Source organism: Canis lupus, chromosome 10, assembly GCF_048164855.1.
Source record: "Canis lupus baileyi chromosome 10, mCanLup2.hap1, whole genome shotgun sequence".
NCBI classification, from domain to species: Eukaryota; Metazoa; Chordata; class Mammalia; order Carnivora; family Canidae; genus Canis; species Canis lupus.
The window spans coordinates 19,258,726-19,278,800 of NC_132847.1; the positions used below are offsets into that span (position 1 = coordinate 19,258,726).

At 37.3% G+C, this 20,075-nt stretch overlaps 1 long non-coding RNA gene across 7 annotated transcripts in view; it reads left to right on the plus strand.

Annotated features, from left to right (window-relative positions):
* The window catches only part of LOC140640876 (uncharacterized), a 193,314-nt gene that overhangs the window by 28,583 nt on the left and 144,656 nt on the right, over positions 1 to 20,075 (plus strand). For 5 of the 7 annotated variants that reach the window (XR_012037478.1, XR_012037482.1, XR_012037476.1 and 2 more), the window contains exon 2: positions 3,551 to 3,647. The exons of the other annotated variants lie outside the window; for them this stretch is intronic. This is a non-coding gene — a long non-coding RNA (uncharacterized lncRNA). The remainder of the gene's footprint in view (positions 1 to 3,550; positions 3,648 to 20,075) is intronic. 7 annotated transcript variants of the gene reach the window in all.

Here is a 20,075-nt window from a genome sequence, read left to right on the forward strand (position 1 = left end):
GGGATGCCTGGGTGGGGCAGTGCATTAAGCATTCAACTCCTCATTTCCTCTCAGGTTGTGATCTCAGGGACATGAGATTTAGCCCCATGTCAGGCTCTGCGCTCAGCACAGACTGCTTGAGACTCTTTCTCCCTTTCCCTCTGCCCCTCCTACTTGTGTGTTCTTTCTCTCTCTCCCTCTGTAAAATAAATAAATCTTTAAAAAATAACAATGATACATGCTCATTAGAAATTTAAAATGAAAGAAAAAGTGAAAAACAAGTTACTCGAAACGTTGAGCTATTAAATATATTGAGATAGAAAGATAAAAAAACATAACAATGGAATTATGTTGTACATGAGATTTTTCAATCAAGATTTTAAATTTAATTTTACTTAAATGGGATAGACAGTAACTAGACGATGAAAACAAGCGAATGTTGAGGTTTAAGTGTTTCTTCACCACGAAAGGATTTTTTGAAGTGTTTTAAGGTCATAAGAAATTAGAGTGATAGGGTTGAGGTTACTATTTTTCCAAGTCCATATTTCAAGTTTGACAGTGTTAATGTAATCATGATTATGAAAGATGAGGTAATGGTGTTTCTGTGGTGGACAGATTCTAGGGTGGATCCCACTTCTCTCCCCTCCTGGGAACTCTTGCCCTTGTGTATTCTTTCTGAGTATGGATAAGACTTTTGATTTGAATCTAATCAGCAGAACACAGCAAAGGTGAAAGGATGTTACCTCCATGATTATATTATATAAGATGTTAATATCTGTTTTGCTAGGACTCAGATCCTTTCAGACTCTTGGACCAGAAACCTCTGTTTCTTGTTGCCTATTGGACAGAGCCACCCTCAGTTTCTCCCATCAGGGTTATTTTTGTTGTTGTTGTTGGTGGTGGTGTTTTCATAGGAGAGTTCGTGGAAATAGCTTCTTGATTGGTCAAATCCAGCAGTGGGAGATTTCCAAGAAAAGAAGAAAATTGTAAATCTCATTCCATCCTTAAAATTGACCCTACTGCTTATCCCCTGAGTTGGAAATGGGAGATGAAAGGGGAGTCTGGGTAGTGGGGGGCTCAGGTTACTTAGATTTTATACATTTCTTGGCAGGGAAGCTACTGACAAGCAGGACTCACATTATTTTTATATTTGCTCATACCTTCAAAAGCCATCAGTCACTTGAAACAATCTTCTGGATGCCAGAGAATTACGTTGTGTTTTAAAAATTGGTATTAAAATTCTGAGTTTCTTCCTAATTTCAGTGGTCATACTTATTAAATTTCAAACACAAGGATTTGTCTCCTTAATAATGAAAATTAATTTGTGTAGTTGGCTTTTGACACTTTTGCCTGACTCACATCCTTTCTCCCTTTGTGAATTTGGCTTCTGTAATTAAGGATGATTTGGGTTGAACTGGCAATCATGTGGCCTCACTTCCCCTGCTAGAGTGGGGGTGGGGAGGTGGAGCAGGAGCCAGTGTGATGGAATCACAACAGTGATGGGACTTGGTAGTATTCCTACACTCAGGAAAGACTGGAGACATTTTGGAAATTGCTATCAATATTGAAGAAGATACTGAACTTTTTATTTAATGTACTTTGAGTAGGTTTCTGTCACTTGACACTGAAATGATTGTGACAAACACGATTTGTTTAGGGTTTGAAAATCTTGATAATAAGCTTTTGGCTTCTCCATTAAACTGGGTATATTTGATTTTATTTCCTGATAATTCTACCCTGATTAAATTAGTTATATCTTGGTTACTGAAGCAGGGATGTGTAACAGGATCTCTTATTCTACGTTTTAGATTGAATTAGAAATCCTCAGTGGAAGTGTTATCAGCTCTTTGTGTCCTTAATGATAAATAGAAATTATACTTAATGTAATTAAATGTCTTTATAATTTTTAGAGCATAAATGATCACATTCAATGACTAATTTGTTTTTAATAGCCTAAAACATGTTTATTTTTTGACGATTAAAATAATAATGTGTGTGTGTCTTAATTTACGCATAACAGTGAAATTAAGTAGAAAGTGCATGCTTCCGGTATTAGGGGTGGATTATATGAGATGAAATGGTCGATATTTGTCAAATAAAATACCATGAAAATAGTGATTTTTTAAAATATTTTCCAAGGGTATTTTGATAAGTTTGTCAACATAACTCTGCCCAATTTCCTTGCTTTGTAAATGTTGGTTCTAGAACTCTAACACCCATGCTTTTACCTATTATATAATGTTACTTGACTTTGTAAGTCCTGAGGGAGTATTTGTTCCTGATTATCAGAGGTTAAAGAAAGGCTTGCTTAATAGATTTGTAAATCTCAATCTTTGACCTTCATACACTTCCTATCCTTCCAGACTCTCCATTCGTGAATATTAATCTCTTCATTCATATACTAAACTCATACTTACTAAGGATTTATTATACGCTATACATTAGAAATGTTACTACAGTGGATAAGAACCTTGCCCTCATGCAGTAATGCTCTCTTGAGGGAAACAGACACACATACAAAACGCCTTCTCGACAAGCATTTTGGAGACTTCTTGAGGTATGCACGTCTCTGAAATGAGAATGGACAAAGGAGAGGGCAGAATGATATTCCTAGAAACTGAAGGAAGCATGGGAGGAATTGAGGCAAGAAAGACAGGGGGAGAATGTGAGGTGAAGGGAAGACATGCTCAAGGATCTCAGGAAGGGAATATCCATCTCAATTAAGGAGGGACTCACAGAAAACCAGTGGCAGCATTGGAAGGCAGGGGGCTTCCTCATGCCAGGTGTGCCTGAGGAGAGATTCCACAGTAAGGGGTGATTTGGTTTATCTTGAAGCATATGGATTTCATGGAAGTTTCTACAGTGATGTGTTTTGCTTTACATTTTGAAAAGATGACTCTGTGGTGTGATATGGGGGGAAAAACACAACAAAATACTCAAACTACTAGGGATGCCTAGGTGGTTCAGTGGTTGAGCATCCGCCTTTGGCTCAGGTTGTGGATCCCAGGGTCCTGGGATTGAGTTCCACATCTAGGCTCCCTTCAGGGAGCCTGCTTCTCCCTCTGCCTATGTCTCTGCCCCCTCTCTTTGTTTCTCTCTTGAATAAATAAATAAAATCTTAGAACACACACATACACACACACACACACACACACACACACACACACACAAACCCCTTAAACTATAACTGGATTATCTCCAGAACCAGAGCCAATAAACTCTTGCACAACCTCGGGAAAGAGGGATAGTAACCTGAACAGGGTGAAGGGAGGAGGAATGATGGTAGATGTGGTAAAGATGGACTAGATGGGGAAAGAAGTAGATAGATATGAAAGACATCTGTGAGATAAAATCCAGCATACTTGATGGTGGGTTGGATGTGAATGAAGAATGGGAGGGAGGCAAAAGTATCAAGAGTGATTATTAGAATTCTAGCTTTGTACAACTGAACAGATAATTCTGTCTTTGGAGGAAAGAAATATGCTCCTCTAAAGTATCACAACCTTTAGAATTACTTGTAATTGAACTGTCTCTCCTCTCTTAACTGATGGAAACCTCTTTGTCCTTCTAGAGTCCCACTCATCATTAAAACCTGGGGAGAAATCACACAGGCCAAATTAGCATAGGCTGTCATATGAATGATTGACTCACCAGCATCACCTGATATGGTAATACATCCTTCTTAAAAGGACATTTTTAGCTGAGATCTTAGTGCAATGAAGGTTATTTTGGGTATTAGAGAACAAGATGTGGGGGCATGGATTATTCCCAGTGTTTCTCTTTCCCTGTCATTCAATTTCATCCTGAAAACAAGATACAGGTCCCTATATGTCACAATAATAAATGTATTGAGGTGTTATGCCATTTGTCCCAATGGGATTTTAACCCAGTATCTTAGATTACTTACAATAGTTTTAAATTAGCAACTGTTTCTGATTCTAAATAAATGACATATTACAAAGTGTAAACAGTATAAATAAGAAAGTCGTACAATTAAGTCTCATATTACTATTTATTAACGTGAATTTGAGATTCTTTTTTCTATTTTTCCCCCACTAGAGTTAGGAAAGATCAATTTCAACTATTCTTGATTTACTTTCATTGAAATTTTTAAACACAAGATGAGCTCGAGTCATCAAAATACTCAGCATCATGATCCCTTTATTTTAAAGCTGATGTTTCTTATTATCCACTAATACTCTTTCATGTTAGAAAACAAAGTAATTAGAAAACCGAAAAAGTAACTTGTGGTGGTATAATATAAAAGCTGGAATGTGCTGTTGCCTATGTAATACATATGTGTTTGTGGAATATACATACATATACACATATGGCAAGATGGGTCCAGCTTGAAGCATAATGCTCAAGGGAAAAAGGAAGAACAGTATGATCTGTGACCTAATATTATTTATTAAAATACAGCCATGCAAAGAACAATATATTTTGTAGAAGAACATATCACTAAAAGATACACCATAAATTTATAAGAATGTCTATCTATGAGGGGATGACTAGGGCATGGAAATGGAGATAATGGAGAATCCATAATCACCTAAAGGAGAGGGGACACCGAACAGGTGAGTGAGGATAATGTCCAGTGCACTGAGATGGCTGGCTGCCTCATGAAAGGTAGAAATGGTTATATTAGAAATTACATAAAGATACACAGATGGAAATAAAATATCCTTACCCGTTTAAGGTTAAGCTAAGATATCCTTAGCTGTTAAAGAGTTTCTATTCAGGAATTCCTGTTAGGAATAAACATTTCCTCGTGGTAAGTCTATAAAAAGAACTGTCTTAATTTTTCCATTATACAAAATACCCAAATCTTGTGGATATTTAGGTTGCTTTAAATATTTTATTACTGTAAATAAAAATGCTAGGAACATTTATATGATTAAAATCCATCATAGTTTTTAGGAGATTTGTAATTATTAACTAAATATGATTGGCAGGTTTAAGGCTTTTGATAACAATGCTCTATCTTCTCTAACAAGGTAATACCAGTATGTATTCTCAAACTTCTTTTCTAAAGCATAAGTTTATTACTTTATTTTTTAACTCTTATTTCATCACATCTTTTTTTCTAAGATTCAAATCATATAAAAATACTATTTTTGTAATCTCTCTCCCTCCTTCTACCCCACTGAGTCCCCCTAAGTTCCAGATACTCTTCTGTGTTTGGGATTTTAATTCTAGATGCGTGATAGGAGCTATATGTTGTCTTTTATTGAAAAAAGAGCATGTAATGGGAAACATTTTTTAAAGTTTTGTACTTTAAAAGCTAGATTTGGAGTACTTATTCTTTTAGCTTTTGCAGGAGCAGAATCTTGAATCCTGCAATCATCTTTCTATCTGAATTTTATACAATATATAGATTGGCATTTTCTTTGTTATAATAACGATTATTTTAGCAATTTGATGAAGTATGATTTAAAATTTTTGTATGAACTTCTCATGGGGCACCTGGGGTGGAGGGCTCAGTTCATTGAGTGTCCTGTCTTGCTGTCCACTCAGGTCATGATCTCAGGATTGTGGGAATCAAGCCCCACTTCAGGCTCCAAGATCAGTGGGGAGTCTGCTGGAGATTCTCTCTCTCCCTCTGCCCCTCTCCCTCCTTGGCATGTGCAGTCTCTCTTTCAAATCTTAAAAAGAAAACAGAATTGACCATTCATAACTTTCACATATGGTATTTGGGGTAGCAAAGCAATATTTAAGATCACTTAGTCTTCTGGAAAACACCGCTTATAATATTTGTAATTCAACCCCACTGTCAAAACAGCCAGGAAAAGTTTAGATAGCTTTCCTGTATTTCCATGTAAGATTGATAAGATCAGTGGTACACTCATCGGGTACATTTAGGCACAGGAATTAATCAGCAGTCGTTGACTGAGCATAGAGTGTGGGCAGCAGATGATATGTGCTACAATAGGAAAATAAATGGACGGGGAAAAAAGGCACATCCTCTGTATTCCAAGAAACTTTAATATGATTGGGAGAGACATGACAACATATAGGAAAAAAGAATTCAGTTTGTAAGGTAGCCGTGTGCTGTGTGGGAAGTAGAAGAAACAGTGCTATAGGATTTTCTAGACAGTGGTACAGACTGGAAGCGTCACAGAAGGTGCTCGGGCAGTGCTGAGGTTTGAGGAGCACGTGGGATTTAGAGGGATCGAGAGAAATGAGGGGGATGTGTGTCATGGGTAAGAGTGGTGAGGGTTTGAAGGAGTGAGGAAGGACATAGTAGATCATAGTATTCCTGAAAGCCTGGTCCTGTGTTGAAATTGGACAACAGAGGCTGTGTGGTGGAAAGGTGCTGTGTTATAGGGGTGAAAATTCTTACCCCAAACAGAGAGCTTTTTACCACTCATGTGAGGTACTGCTCTCCAAACCATTGAAGCTTCCAGGTTTCTGAGCAGATCTGTTTATTCACTAGTCAGTTTTCAAATAAAAACCAGGGATGTATTCTCCAGTTGGTGTTAGGTATAGCTTTTGACTGGTTTAGCCATAATGTCTTCATTTCACAGACTACTGAAAAATATCCCAAATAATATGTCAGTGAAGAAGTGAGGGGGGAGGGTAGGCAGGAGAAGGATCAGAATGAAGGGAGTAGAAGAAGTCTAGCAAATGATGCTAAGAGCAAGTATGCTTTGGATTCTGGAGGGCTATTTGTTCCAGGAAAGGTGTTTTAGAAAATGAGATTATAAACCAGTGAGATTATATATCTAGAAATCAAAATATGATTTAGAATTTCTGAGAGATTGGCAAACTATGACAATGGAAAGAACAAGAGCATCCTCCCTAGCGGGGGAAAAAAATCACTAGAATCTGAGTTTATCCAGGAAAATCAAAGTGACAGGCCTTGCTTCAGCATTTTCATTCATCCTTAACAAATTGAGACTCTTACCCATAAGTTGCAAAGCATGATTGATGAGAATGGGGATAAGCATTTGCCATAAATTACTGAAGTCCTGTTGTAGTGAAAAGAGTACATGTGGTCAGCTTCTGTTTTATTATTGCAGTGCTAAAACTTTAAAATTGCTTGCCTTATGTCTTATATTAAATCCCCAAACTTGCGCTGGGAAGGAAGCAGACTAAAGCCTAGGTAGTAGCAGATTCTTTAATCTGGGGTTGTATGCTTGACGTGTGGCAATATAAAAAGGGAAATTGTGTGTTAGAGCTTTCGTTGAATATGCTTTAGAAATCTTATAGAATTGGCCGGCTATTCATAGTTTTCCAGCACAGTATTTAAGATTGAAAAGCAGAGTTTAAGATAACTTCTTAGTCTGTTTTGGAAGACCTCATCTATAATACTTGTACATATGTAGAGAAGACACCATCCTAGTTTGCCTTTAGCAAGACGACTCTTCATTCACACAGATTCAAAATGTTAGAAGCAAAACAGGGAGTCTGGACATTCTTATCTGGGCTCCATCCCATAGATTAAGATGTATGCAGAAAGGCCTGCGTTCTGCTTCTGTTGTTTTAACCATCTGTAATGTGAACTTGAACAAGCTTATCGATGGCCTCCCTCTTTGTTAGGGATTGGCATTCTTTTTTCCATAAAAAGCCAGATAGTGAATAATTCCTGCTCTCTAGAATGGCTAGATGATCTCTGTCACAAGTGCTCACTTGGCTCTGTTGCTGTAGCCTAAGAGTTGCCGTGGACAATAAGCAATGAGTGGTTTTGGAGGTGCTTAGGAAAACTTGACAAAAACAGGGCCCAATTTTCCCAGCAGACCAGTTCGCTGAACTTGACCTATGTTTTCAGAGAACTAAGTGAAAGAAATATAATTAACTATTTGAGTTTTAGGCCACAGTTTCCATTATACTTTTTCTATTTCTTGGTGCCAAATTAGTGTGATTTTAAAAAATCTGTATGAATTATTTCTATTATTTAGGAAAAAACCACTGAAATTAATAATTCTAAGAGAATAAAACTCTTTAAAAATGTTAATCTTACCTATTTTTTTTAAAAGATTTTATTTATTCACGAGAGACAGAGAGAGGCAGGGAAATAGGCAGAGGGAGAAACAGGCTCCCTGTAGGGAGCCTAATGTGGGACTCGATCCCAGGACTCTGGGATCATGCCCTGAGCTGAAGGTAGACACTTAACCACTGAGCCACCCAGGTGCCCTAATCTTACCCATTTCTTAGCCAGAAAAAAATGGAATGTTTTTCTAGAATATGGACAGTGTATATATACTTATGTAATCTCTGTAAATCCTAATACTATCTTAATTTCCTTATTGTAGTTAAAAAAAAAAAAAAGTAGGACAGGTCTGGTATAAATTTTGTATATGTTTCTGGAGTATAAACTTGACCAGGAGGAATCTAGAAAAAGACCCCAGGAGAAAAAAGGAAGGAATCACTGGCAAGACTTAATGCCTTTACTGTTTTTGAAAATGGTGGATAAAGGACTTCTGGGTGGCTCAGTGGTTGAGCATCTGTCTTTGGCTCAGGGCCTGATCCCAGGGTCCTGAGATTCAGAGTTCCATATTGGGCTCCCTGCAGGGAGCCTGCTTTTCCCTCTGCCTATGTCTCTGCCTCTCTCTCTCCATCTCTCTCATTAATAAAATAAATAAAACCTTTAAAAAATAGTGGGTAAAATCCTTTGAGTGAGTAGATTGTGTGTAAGTGGTGAAAGGCAGGATGGAAAATGAGATGTTATGGTTTTCCTTATGACAGGAAAGAAGTAGAGAAGGAAAAGAAACATTTAGTGTATGTGTCTTAGACATCGTGCTAGGTTTTTGTCCTGTTGTTGCTGTTGTGTAAACAGAATTGGTCATAGTAAAAATTTTATTTAGACTTTGTCTTGTAAATATCAAATTCTAGCTCTTGCAGTGCTAGAGTTTTGAACAGCAAAAAAGCAATCGTGCAAGGTATTTTTTACTTTCTTCTTTGCAGCTGAGAGAACTAAAGCTCAGAACAGTTGCTGTCACAGTAAATAGCAGAGCCAGTATCGAAACAGGAGCCATATAATTACAAAGCCCAGCCTCCTTCCACTGCACTACATTGTACAGATGTGATTCACTAAGACAACGGAATGTCTGAGGGAGACCTCAGCCTCTTTGACAAGTCTGGGGATGGCTTTCCTCTGCAGTCTGGGTTGATTCTTAAGGATGCGGCTTTTTTAGTATGAAGGGGATGATGTTACTCAGGAATTGTAGAGGCCACATGGTGCCACTTAACTCTGAGTGCCTTGACCCCCAGAAACCTGCAAATGGCTAATAAATCCTGGTGTACAAATGGCAACATAGGTAAATGACTAATTTGGATGTGACTTGACTCGTATGAAACACCTCTTCCCCTGCCCCCAACACCCCCCCCAAAAAAAAATCCAGTCTGGGCAAGCAGAACATTGATGTCAGCTATTGCAATGGAAAAATCAGTTCTTCACCCAGTTTACAGATCAAAGCCAGTTTACTGACCCAGAACCCGCTGATTAAAGATCCTTCTGGAAGGACCTTGCAAAGCCACAAAGACATATGATAAACGTTCCTCTGATCCTTTCCCAAAGGAATGTACAGACTTTTGCCAGGTTAACTGTGAACTAGAATGAGTAGAGTATTCAAACTGATGGTAGATTCTTAGATACAATCTCTTGAGCTGGTGCCGCTACTGTGTAATCTAAAACACGATCATGGCTCTCCTCTTGGACAGGAAGCTATGGAGATGTTGGAATTCTGGCACCACATAATCTGACAGTGCTTCTGATGGGTACTTGTGTGTGGGGAAAAAGAGGTTGATACACACTAACGGACAAGCGAGTCACTTTTTTTTTTTTCTGACTTATAAAGTAATAGCCGATAAAAGCTAAGTAAGAAGTGCTAAATGGGAGACTTGCCATCCTTTCAAAAAAGTTAAGTCTGAAGCAACGTCGCATTCCATCCAGAATTTCAAAACATTATCCCCCATCCTCATAGACTTATAGGACTTAGGAACAGGGGTTCCCAAACCATCTCTTCTAATTGTCCTATTTGTACCCCTACTCCCCCAGAAAGACATGAATTCTAGCAGATGATGATGGTGTTCATAAACTGACCCAAGTCAGTCCCAGCTGCTATACTGGACCTAATGTTTTCCTGAGACAGACTGACAATAGCTCTGGCATTTGTAACATGGTATTTATCTCTTAAATGTTCTTCTCAATTCCCATAGGGGGGATCAACAATAATTAATATGTAACATGGTATTTATCTCTTAAATGTTCTTCTCAATTCCCATAGGGGGATCAAAAATAATTAATATTCACATGGAAAAAGAAGCAAGAAAGACTTGTTTTCTTGCTATGGGCTATGTTCTTCCCAATTGGTGTCATAGCAAAGTTTGCAGGGACCTTTGTCCTCTTGCTATTATATAGAACATCATGCTCATAAAATATATATGGGTGGCATCATGTTAAATATATCAATTAGCAGGAGATGGCAAGTATTGTACATGTATTCCAAACCTAACAAGAAGGCATATACATTTGGGAAGGTGGGTAACAAGTCCTGTGAAGATTCAGGAACAGCAGTATTGGTGAAATCTATGGCTTGCTAAATCATCCTTACTACTTACAACTAATCAAGTGACAAGATGCACTTAGCAGTAATGCTCAGTCCCACTTATTGGGTGACTTAGAAGATTGTCAAGTTAGACAGGGGCTTGGACTAAGGGGAAGGGTCTATAACAGGTTTCATACCATAGAATAGGTGATTATGCTGGAAGTTTCCTTGCTAGAAAGGGATGCTTGTGGTATCCATAGCAATCCCCAATCAAGAGGTGTAGCATAGACTTTGAGAATTGAAAGCAAGGTTTTTTCTTTCTTTAGTTTTTAAAAGATTTCTATATTTATTTTAGAAAGCGTGCACAAAAGCAGGTGAGGCAGAGGGAGGGAAAGAGAATCTGAAGCAGACTTGATGCTGAGCACAGAGCCTGACAAGGAATTCCACTTCCTGACTCTGAGATCACAACCTGAGCCAAAACTGAACTGACTGTGCCACCCAGGTTCACCACAAGGCCCTTACTTCTGTAGTGAAAAAGTATTCACCATTTCAGAAATAGCTCCTGGCCTTTTATGGCACCAAAATCACTAATTATGTGGTCATAATAAAGATTTTTCCTATAATTTGTTTCTACTATAACTCTTTACTAATTAGATTTCCTTTTTTTTTTCAATAGTAATGTTTTTTGAGTAATAATAGGGGACTTGAACATTCTACTCATATCAATGGGGAGAGATCATGTAGACAGACATTCGATAAAGAAACAATGTCTTTGAATGACACATTGGACACATGGACATAGTATATGTATAGAATAGAACATTCCGTCCAAAACCAGAATACACATGGTTTTCAAGTGCACATGACATATTCTCCAAAATAGATCATGTATTAGGCCATAAACATGCCTCATTAAATTTAAGAGGATTGAAATCATAGCATGCATCTTTTCCAATAATAACAGTATGAAACTAGAAATAATGGCAGGAGAAAAGAAACACAAACATGTGGAGACTAAAAAAGATGATACTTAACAACTAGCGGGTAAATGAGACATTCAAAGAAGAAATAAAACATAGATGGAAACAAATGAAAATGAAAACACAACAGTCCAAGACCTTTGGGACACAGCAAAAGCAGTTCTAAGAGGGAAGTATACAACAATAAAAGCCTACCTCAAGAAATAAGAAGAAGCTCAAAAAAAATAATCTGACCTAAAAAAGAAGTCTAACCTTACACCTAAAGGAACTAGAAAAAGAGCAAACAAAGCCCAAGGTGAGTATATCCATTGCTATTAATAATTGCTCTGGGATACCTGGTACATATTAGAATTATTGTTAGGTTCACAAAGTATAAGGTCATCCTACTTAGGGATGATACCCTATGATCAAACAGTTGAGGGGCGCCTGGGTGGCTCAGTAGTTGAGTGTCTGTCTTTGGCTCAGGTCATGATCCTGGGGTCTGGAATCAAGTCCTGCATCTTCTCCTGCCTATGTCTTTACCTCTCTTTCTGTGTCTCTAATGAATAAATAAATAAAATCTTAAAACCAAAACAGTTGAGTCCAGTTCTCAGACCGTAAGTGGAATACCATGTTGATGCTTGTCAGAAGTGAGCTCTGGCTCCACTCAGACCACTGGAAAAGGGGAATTCCCCTAGGAGGCAAAGCTGTGACCTATATTCATGGAAGTTCACTTGGCATAGGTAAAGAAGGGGTTTGGATATAGATGAGCACCTAAAGAGTGAGCAGAAGCTGAGTTGGTTGGCTAGGAGTCTTGAAGCAGTAAAATTCAAAGATCAGAGTAACAATTATGTGGGTAAGTGGATTCTGGATGGTCTTGTCCAACAAAAAGTCTCAGTGCCAATAAGTCATCAGAAAGCATCTGGACAGAATGACTTCTTCAGACAACCTTGTCGCTCTAGTAGTCCTGGTACAGTGTGCTACCCATGGCCTGAGCTCTGGTGATGACTAATGGCCAAGACTGGCCAGGACTTGCTCTTCACAAAATGGAACTAGGAACCGCCACTTACATGTTCACCGTGCTAGTGTCAGAGATGGGTACTGATCCCTCAATATGGCACTGTCCTTCCAAAACTTAACCTAGCCACTTAGCAGTAGATTGGTTATGTTTGATCCTCCATCTTGGAGGGGGCAGCAATTCATCATTATAAGGATATCTATTTTCTTTCTCTATTCCTCCCTTTTTCCTTTCCTCAAGTTTTTATTTATTCATGAGAGACACATTGAGAGAGGCAGAGACACAGGCAGAAGGAGAAGCAGGCTTCCTGCGGGGAGCCTGATGTGGGACTTGATCCCAGGATCAGGACATGAGCCAAAGGCTGACACTCAACCACTGAGCCACCCACGTGCTCCAGGATGTGGATCTTCCTGGCCTGTGTACAGTACCTCTGTAAGCCCTTTCCCAGCACTCAGGGAGTACCTCATCTATTGTCATGGGTCTTCTATACAAAATTGTTTTAGACAAAGGAACACATTCTGTATCAAGAAGTGTGATAAATGGCTCATAACCATGGAATCTATTTGTCTCTCTGTCTACCTCATGGCGCAAAAGTACAGTTGTGGAATGAACTATATTACAGCTCCAGTAAGAAACTAGCTGGAGGTCAAAGCTCTGAGGGTTTGGATTGCTGTACTAGTACATGCACTGAACCAGTTACCAATTTTCCCACTAACCTAGAACACATTGCTTTGAGAACTGAAAGGGAAAGAGCAAGATTGGCTCCTCTTACTGTCACCTGGGAGTGACTCACTTGTAAAATGGCCATTGCTCTGCCTGCACTTGTGGACATTTCTGGATTCCTGGAAGAATGCTTCTATCAGAGGATGCTACACTTGAAAGTATGGCAACAATGTGGACACTTTCAGCTCCAGATCACTGCCAACTGTTGGGCCAAGACTGAGGTTATCATATTGGCAAGGAAGATTGACTCTAGACACCATGAGGAACCATGATTGATGAATAAAATGAGTGCAGAGAAGCATATGTCTAAAAGGCAGGAGATTATGGGGCATCTCGGTGCATTTCCATCCAGCAGTAATGGTGAACAAGCAGTTGCTGGGTTCATGGCCTGACAAGGACACAGGCTTAACATTTTCTGACTCTCATGTATTATTTGCTTACATTCAGTATGGGTTTAATTTTTTGTCTTCTCCTTTTAGGAAGTACACTACATAATGGCAGATATTTATTTTGATAACTTACGTAATTTAAGTGGCTAGAACATAGGGGTCCTATAAATATTTTGAGTATATGGACAAATTAATGTAACTAATAAAAATTAAGATGAGAAGGAGCAGAATTAGAAGTTGCATGAGTGTACAAATTCCTCCTATTTCACTTATGGGGATTAATCTATTGTCTCACATTTTGGTAAATCAAAACATACAGAGTAAGCATATTATTTAAAGCTTAATAGTAGGTACCCAGAATAAATTAAAATAGACACTGTTATCCGTGGTCCTCTAGGGAGTATAAACGGGATGGGGAAGATTCCTTGTGTTTATTTTAAATTTTTATTTTGATCAAAGAGCTGTACATAGTTAAAACCATTCTCTAAATGTTATAAACGCAATTAACTTTCAATTTCCAGTTCTCTTTATTTGCATTTAACTCATTTTTTTCTAAATGATAGGCTTATAATGCTATTTTTATTTTTTTTAGAACTTTAAAAAAATTTATTTATTTATGATAGACACACAGAGAAAGAGAGAAAGAGAGAGAGGGGGGGAGAAAGGCAGAGACACAGGAGGAGGGAGAAGCAGGCTCCATGCCAGGAGCCCGACGTGGGACTCGATCCCGAGACCCCAGGATCACGCCCCGAGCCAAAGGCAGGCGCTAAACCGCTGAGCCACCCAGGGATCCCCTATACTGCTATTTTTAGATACTACCTAAGTCAGCACTCATTGTTTACATGTTTATGGAAATACTGCTCATTGCTGATTCAAGGAATGTGCTCTACCTAACTTTGCAAAATTGTATAACTTTTTGCCTTTATGTTAGTGATTGTTTTCTATGTTTAGTACGTTTCCCCCCCAATATGCACATAACTCTGTCATACATCTTAGTCATAAATCCAGATATTGGCTCACAGTTTGAAAATTTCTATCCGCTTTTATTTTTCCCACCAAGGGCTACCTCTGCATAGCTCTACGTATTCTCTAAACCAGCCCTGTTGGGTCTAGTCTTACCTTGGGATCCCCTTTCTCGCTCTCTTCTTTCCTGCTCTTCCAGAAGTATAGATGCACCAAACCAATTTCTAATAACAGATTTATAACTTGGAAACCAAGGAGGGGAACTGGATTAAGTATTTTTTAGACCTATGCCTTCCTTTCTCTTGGTTTGCTCTGTCACTTGATTTAAATTTGTGTGTGTGGTAAATACTTAACATGAGACAATATTTTGGAATCCTTGCTTGACTGAAAAATATTTTCATTCTGTCTTCTTTCATGAAGGACAATTTGGATGTATATGGAATGATAGGCTGTGTACCATGTATTACCTCCTAGTTCTCAGTGTTGGAGAAGGCAAAGCTTTTCTGATGGCCATTCTCTCTATATATGTTCCTTATGCTCCAGAGATAAAGGAATCTTTATTATTCGCTAAGATTATGTAATTTTTCCTTCCATCTGTTATGCTAGGCACTTGGTGATCAGTTACAATTTTGAGATCCCTGTTTAGTTCTGAAAAAAATTGCCTACGTATCTCCCTCACAGCTTTAGAGGAAGTCTTCCACTACCCCTTTTCTGTGCTATTGTCATTATTTTGCTCTCATTGTCAATAGCTTCTATGGTTGAGGCATGAACCCAGAGATTCTATTGGCATATCTCTGATGATACAGAAGAAACTAACCTATGAGGGGGCACCTGGGTGGCTCAGTCAATTGAGAATCTACCTTTGGCTCAGGTCATAATCCCAGACTCCTGGGACTGAGCTCTGTGTTGGATTCTCTTCTCATCAGGGGGTCTGCTTCTCTCTCTGCCCCTCCCCTTGCTGTGCTCTCTCCCTCATTCGTATGCTCTCTCTCTCAAATCAATCAAATTTTTATAAAAAAAAAAAAAGAAAATGATCTATAGTAGAAATGCTTAAAGCCCATGTGCAAAAGAAGCAAAGATGAGAAATGAGCAAGCTGTCCTAACTTCCTGTCTGGGTTATTCCTATAGTTCCTGGAGCTGTTTTTCCCTCAGTTAATAGGGAGATTTTGACTGAGTTGCATTTTGATTGTGTTAGTTTGATTTGCGTTTCTGTCACAACTCTAAAATGAATTCTAAACATTACAGAGTATATTCCTGAAACATGGAGAGGCAGTAACTGGTTTGGGTTGTTTTCAGAGATAATGTAATTTTATTAAAACTCCCTTGACTCTTTGATACTGATGCATGATTGAGAAGCTCTTCCTCCCTTAGTAAGTGACCAACATCTAAGAGAAGAGATTAGGGCTTTAGGAATCCTTCTTGCTATTGACTTCATGAGTCTGAGTATTTTAAATCTTGTATGACTGTATTGAGGATACTGAAAGCAGCATCTCAATGTCCCTAAAGAGAAGATAATATAAATTATTTGGAGATAATTTAGTCCTATTCTTGACCAAAGGCTCAAAGTAGATTTTTGTTTCAAATTTTTACTTAAAGTGTAGTTAATTAATAGGTAGTGTAATGCTGGTTTCAGGAGTTGAGTTTAGAGATTCATTTACATATAACACTCAGTGATCCTCATAACAAGTGCCCTCCTTAATGCCCACCATCCATTTAGCCCATCTTCTGCCCAATTCCCTCCATCAACTGTTTGTTCTCTATAGTTACGTGTCTCTTGTGGTTTGCGTCCCTTTTTTTCCTTTGCATATGTTCATCTGTTTCGTTTCTTATATATCACATAGGAGTAAAATCATATGGTATTTGTCTTTCTCTTAATTCGCTTAGCATAATACATTCTGGATCCATTCATGTCCTTGCAAATGGCAAGGTTTCATTCCTTTTGATGGCTGAGTAATATTCCATGTATATATAAACCACCTCTTCTTTATCCATTCATCGTCGATAGACATCTGGGCTCTCCATAGTTTGGCTGTTGTGGACGTTGGTGCTATAAATATTAGGGTTCAGGTACCCTTTAGGGTCACTACATTTGTATCTTTGGGGTAAATACCCATTAGTGCAATTGCTGGATCATAGAGTAGCTCTACTTTCAACTTGTTGAGGAACCTCCATACTGTTTTCTAAAGTGGCTGTACCAGTTTGTGTTCCCACCAGTAAGAGGGTTCCCCTTTCTCCACATCCTCGCCAACATCTGTTGTTTTCTGTGTTGTCAATTTAAGCCATTCCTACAGGCATAAGAAGATACCTCATGGTCATTTTGATTTGTATTTCCCTGATTATTAGTGATGTTGAACATCTTCAAAGTTAGATTAAATCAATATTTTTCCAAACATTTTCCAGGGAAGGTAGGGGAACATCTCAAAGATGTAAGTCCCATGCATACACTTGAAAGACATTACTGTCATGATTAAAATGTTAAGCTGTGTTTTCACCACATCAAAACTAAGCACATATGCAGAAAAATGTTAAACTTTACATAAGAACTTTCATGTTAAAATTTGTATAATTCTATAAATCTTTGATAGCTTACAGCTATCAGTATGTCATTAGTATATATATGTAAAATGTAAAAATATAAACAAAAAATTGTATGCGTTATGAATGGTTACTTATATTTAAAAAAAATTGGTTCACCAAAAATCTGCCAGAGAAATTTTAACATAAGGGTTCCTTTAGAAGATTTAGTTTATTTAAAGTTATTCAATTTTTCAGCAGTGTTTTGCTAAGTAAAGGCCATAAAATTCCATAGTTGAATTTTGTAATCATGCTGTATGTCTTTTTACTTCTTTTAAAAACTCTGACCATAAAAAATTTAGAACAAAGTAGCATGTATTTCCAGGTTTATGTCACAGGACATTTAAAGGTTGTGTACCACCCAAACACTAGCAAGTTGCTTTGTTTTGGGAGTGATACATGGTATGGATCCTGGCAAATCATGTGTTTTATAGAAGAGAATCAGCCTGTTAGGAAATGGAGAGATGAAGAAAAAATATTTTTATCAACATTTTAAATCTCTTTCAGTGTATTCATTATTGAATCCAAAATAAACATCTCAACTCTCATTTTTCATCTTTAGACTGTAGTGGCACAGCATTGATCATTTTAGGTCACGGTTTTTCTGCAACATCAGTTAAAAAGGGATTTAGTTGAGGAATGTGCTGTGCTAACAGTTAGTAGGGGTAATGAATGGAGTGAAACATACCCATGCTGTAGACTTTCCATCTGTGGAGCTTTTGTGAGAAGGAGACTGACTGGTTATTGGGGCCAAGTGGATACAAAATGCTTTAGTCATGGTGTGAATAGGGAAAATCCTTAAATCAGAGAATGGGGTCCTATCAGGATGTAGTTGGCATTTTTTAGGAGAAAATATTTTCTATTTTTTGAGTATTGGATCCTGGCCAATTTGTTAAGAACATAAATTCTACTTCCCTTTCACTAGGCTTTCATATATTTTGATGTATTCTTAGGTTCATCTAGATTTAAAACTTTGAATTGAACTCCTCTTTAGGGAATAGAATATTTTTTCACTATGAGGTGATTATCTTTGTCTTTAGTAATACTTTTTTTTCTTTTTTTTCCTTGATGTCTACTTCGATATTAATCCTGGAACTATTTCTTGGTGACAATTTGCTTGGTGAAACTCATTCCAATTGTTTTACTTTGGCCCTTATGTTTTCATGTGTCTTCTTATAAGTATATTAAAGTTGATTTTTGAAAAAACTCAAGTCAGACAATCTTAGACTTAATTCATACTTTCTTTTCTACATGTTGTACTTTTTCCACTCTTCTGGGCTGATTAAATATTTTTCTCACTTATTTTTTTTAAAGATTTATTTATTTTAGAGAAAGGACACACGTGGAGTGGTGAGAAGTAGAGCATCTCAGAAGTTCTGTCTCCAGCAGAACTTCTGATTATGGAGCCCTGCATTGGGCTCCACAGCTCAGGTTGTGATTCCCAGACCCTGAGATCATGACCACAGAAATCAAGAGTCAGACATTCAATTGACTGAGCCACCCAGGTGCCTCTTTCTTACCTATTTTCATATTGCTGATATAATTAATTATATAATTATAATTAAAACTGTTTAATATCATTGGGAAGTTATAAACTCTGCTTCTCCAATATAAGTTGTGACTCTTTTATCTTAAACTACAACACAATCTAAATTTCTAAAAAATCCACTGTAGATGATAAAAGGATTTTAGAAGATGTTAGGTTTATACTTTTCTACCTCAAAGCTCCTGTGCATTTTAGCCTTGTTTTAGTATCTCAACAAGACATTGTTATTGTTATGATTACTATTATATTATCAGCGTTTGTTTAGATTTCTATACATTTTTCCTGAGGTATGACTTGCATACAGACATTTGCATTGAAATATTTTCTCCTCAGCTGTGTCATGACGTTTCATTTTCTTACAGTGACTTCAAAAAGCAAATTTATCTTTTATAGTTTTAGCTTTCATTTAAATCAATGATATACTCAAAGTTGATTTTCATGGATGTTGTAGGGAAAGGGTAAGTTTTAATATTTTTTTCCACAAGGCAATAGCTGGTTATTCCAGTATCATTTGCTGGGAATATTTTTCTTTTTTTTTTTAATTTATTTTTTATTGGTGTTCAATTTACTAACATACAGAATAACCCCCAGTGCCCGTCACCCATTCACTCCCACCCCCTGCCCTCCTCCCCTTCTACCACCCCTAGTTCGTTTCCCAGAGTTAGCAGTCTTTACGTTCTGTCTCCCTTTCTGATATTTCCCACACATTTCTTCTCCCTTCCCTTATATTCCCTTTCACTATTATTTATATTCCCCAAATGAATGAGAACATATAATGTTTGTCCTTCTCCGACTGACTTACTTCACTCAGCTGGGAATATTTTTCTTAATACATTGAACTACCTGAAAACATAATAGAAAAATCAGTTAACCATATATATATATATATATATATATATATATATATATATATGGCTGAATTTCAGACCTTCCTATTTTGTTGAGTTGATCTGTATAACTATCCTTAAGAAGTTTTTATTACTATTATAAATTTTGGAATTAGATCATGTATTTCTAACAATTTAATTTTTAAAAGAATTTGTGCAGGCTATTTTAGATCCTTTGCATTTTTATATTAGAGATCAGCTTTTTATATGAATAAGTAGACTGGAATTTGTAAACTTTTAACATTTACAGGGCAGATTGAAGGAAAATGACATCTTAGTAAGTGTTCCAGACTGAACATGATATACTTCCACAATTATGTACATCATCTTTAATAACTATACAGTATTTGTAATCTAAATTGTAAAATTCAGGCATACTTTAAGTATAACCCTTACAGGTCATGTTTGTTATAATGGTATTTTAAAATTTTCTTTAATGAAACATAAGCTTTATATTTAGGTCTGTTTTTGTATATGGTGTAAGGTATGACTGAAGTCTTTTTTTCCCCCTACGGGTCTGTTTCTGAGCTCTCGTATGTATTCATCC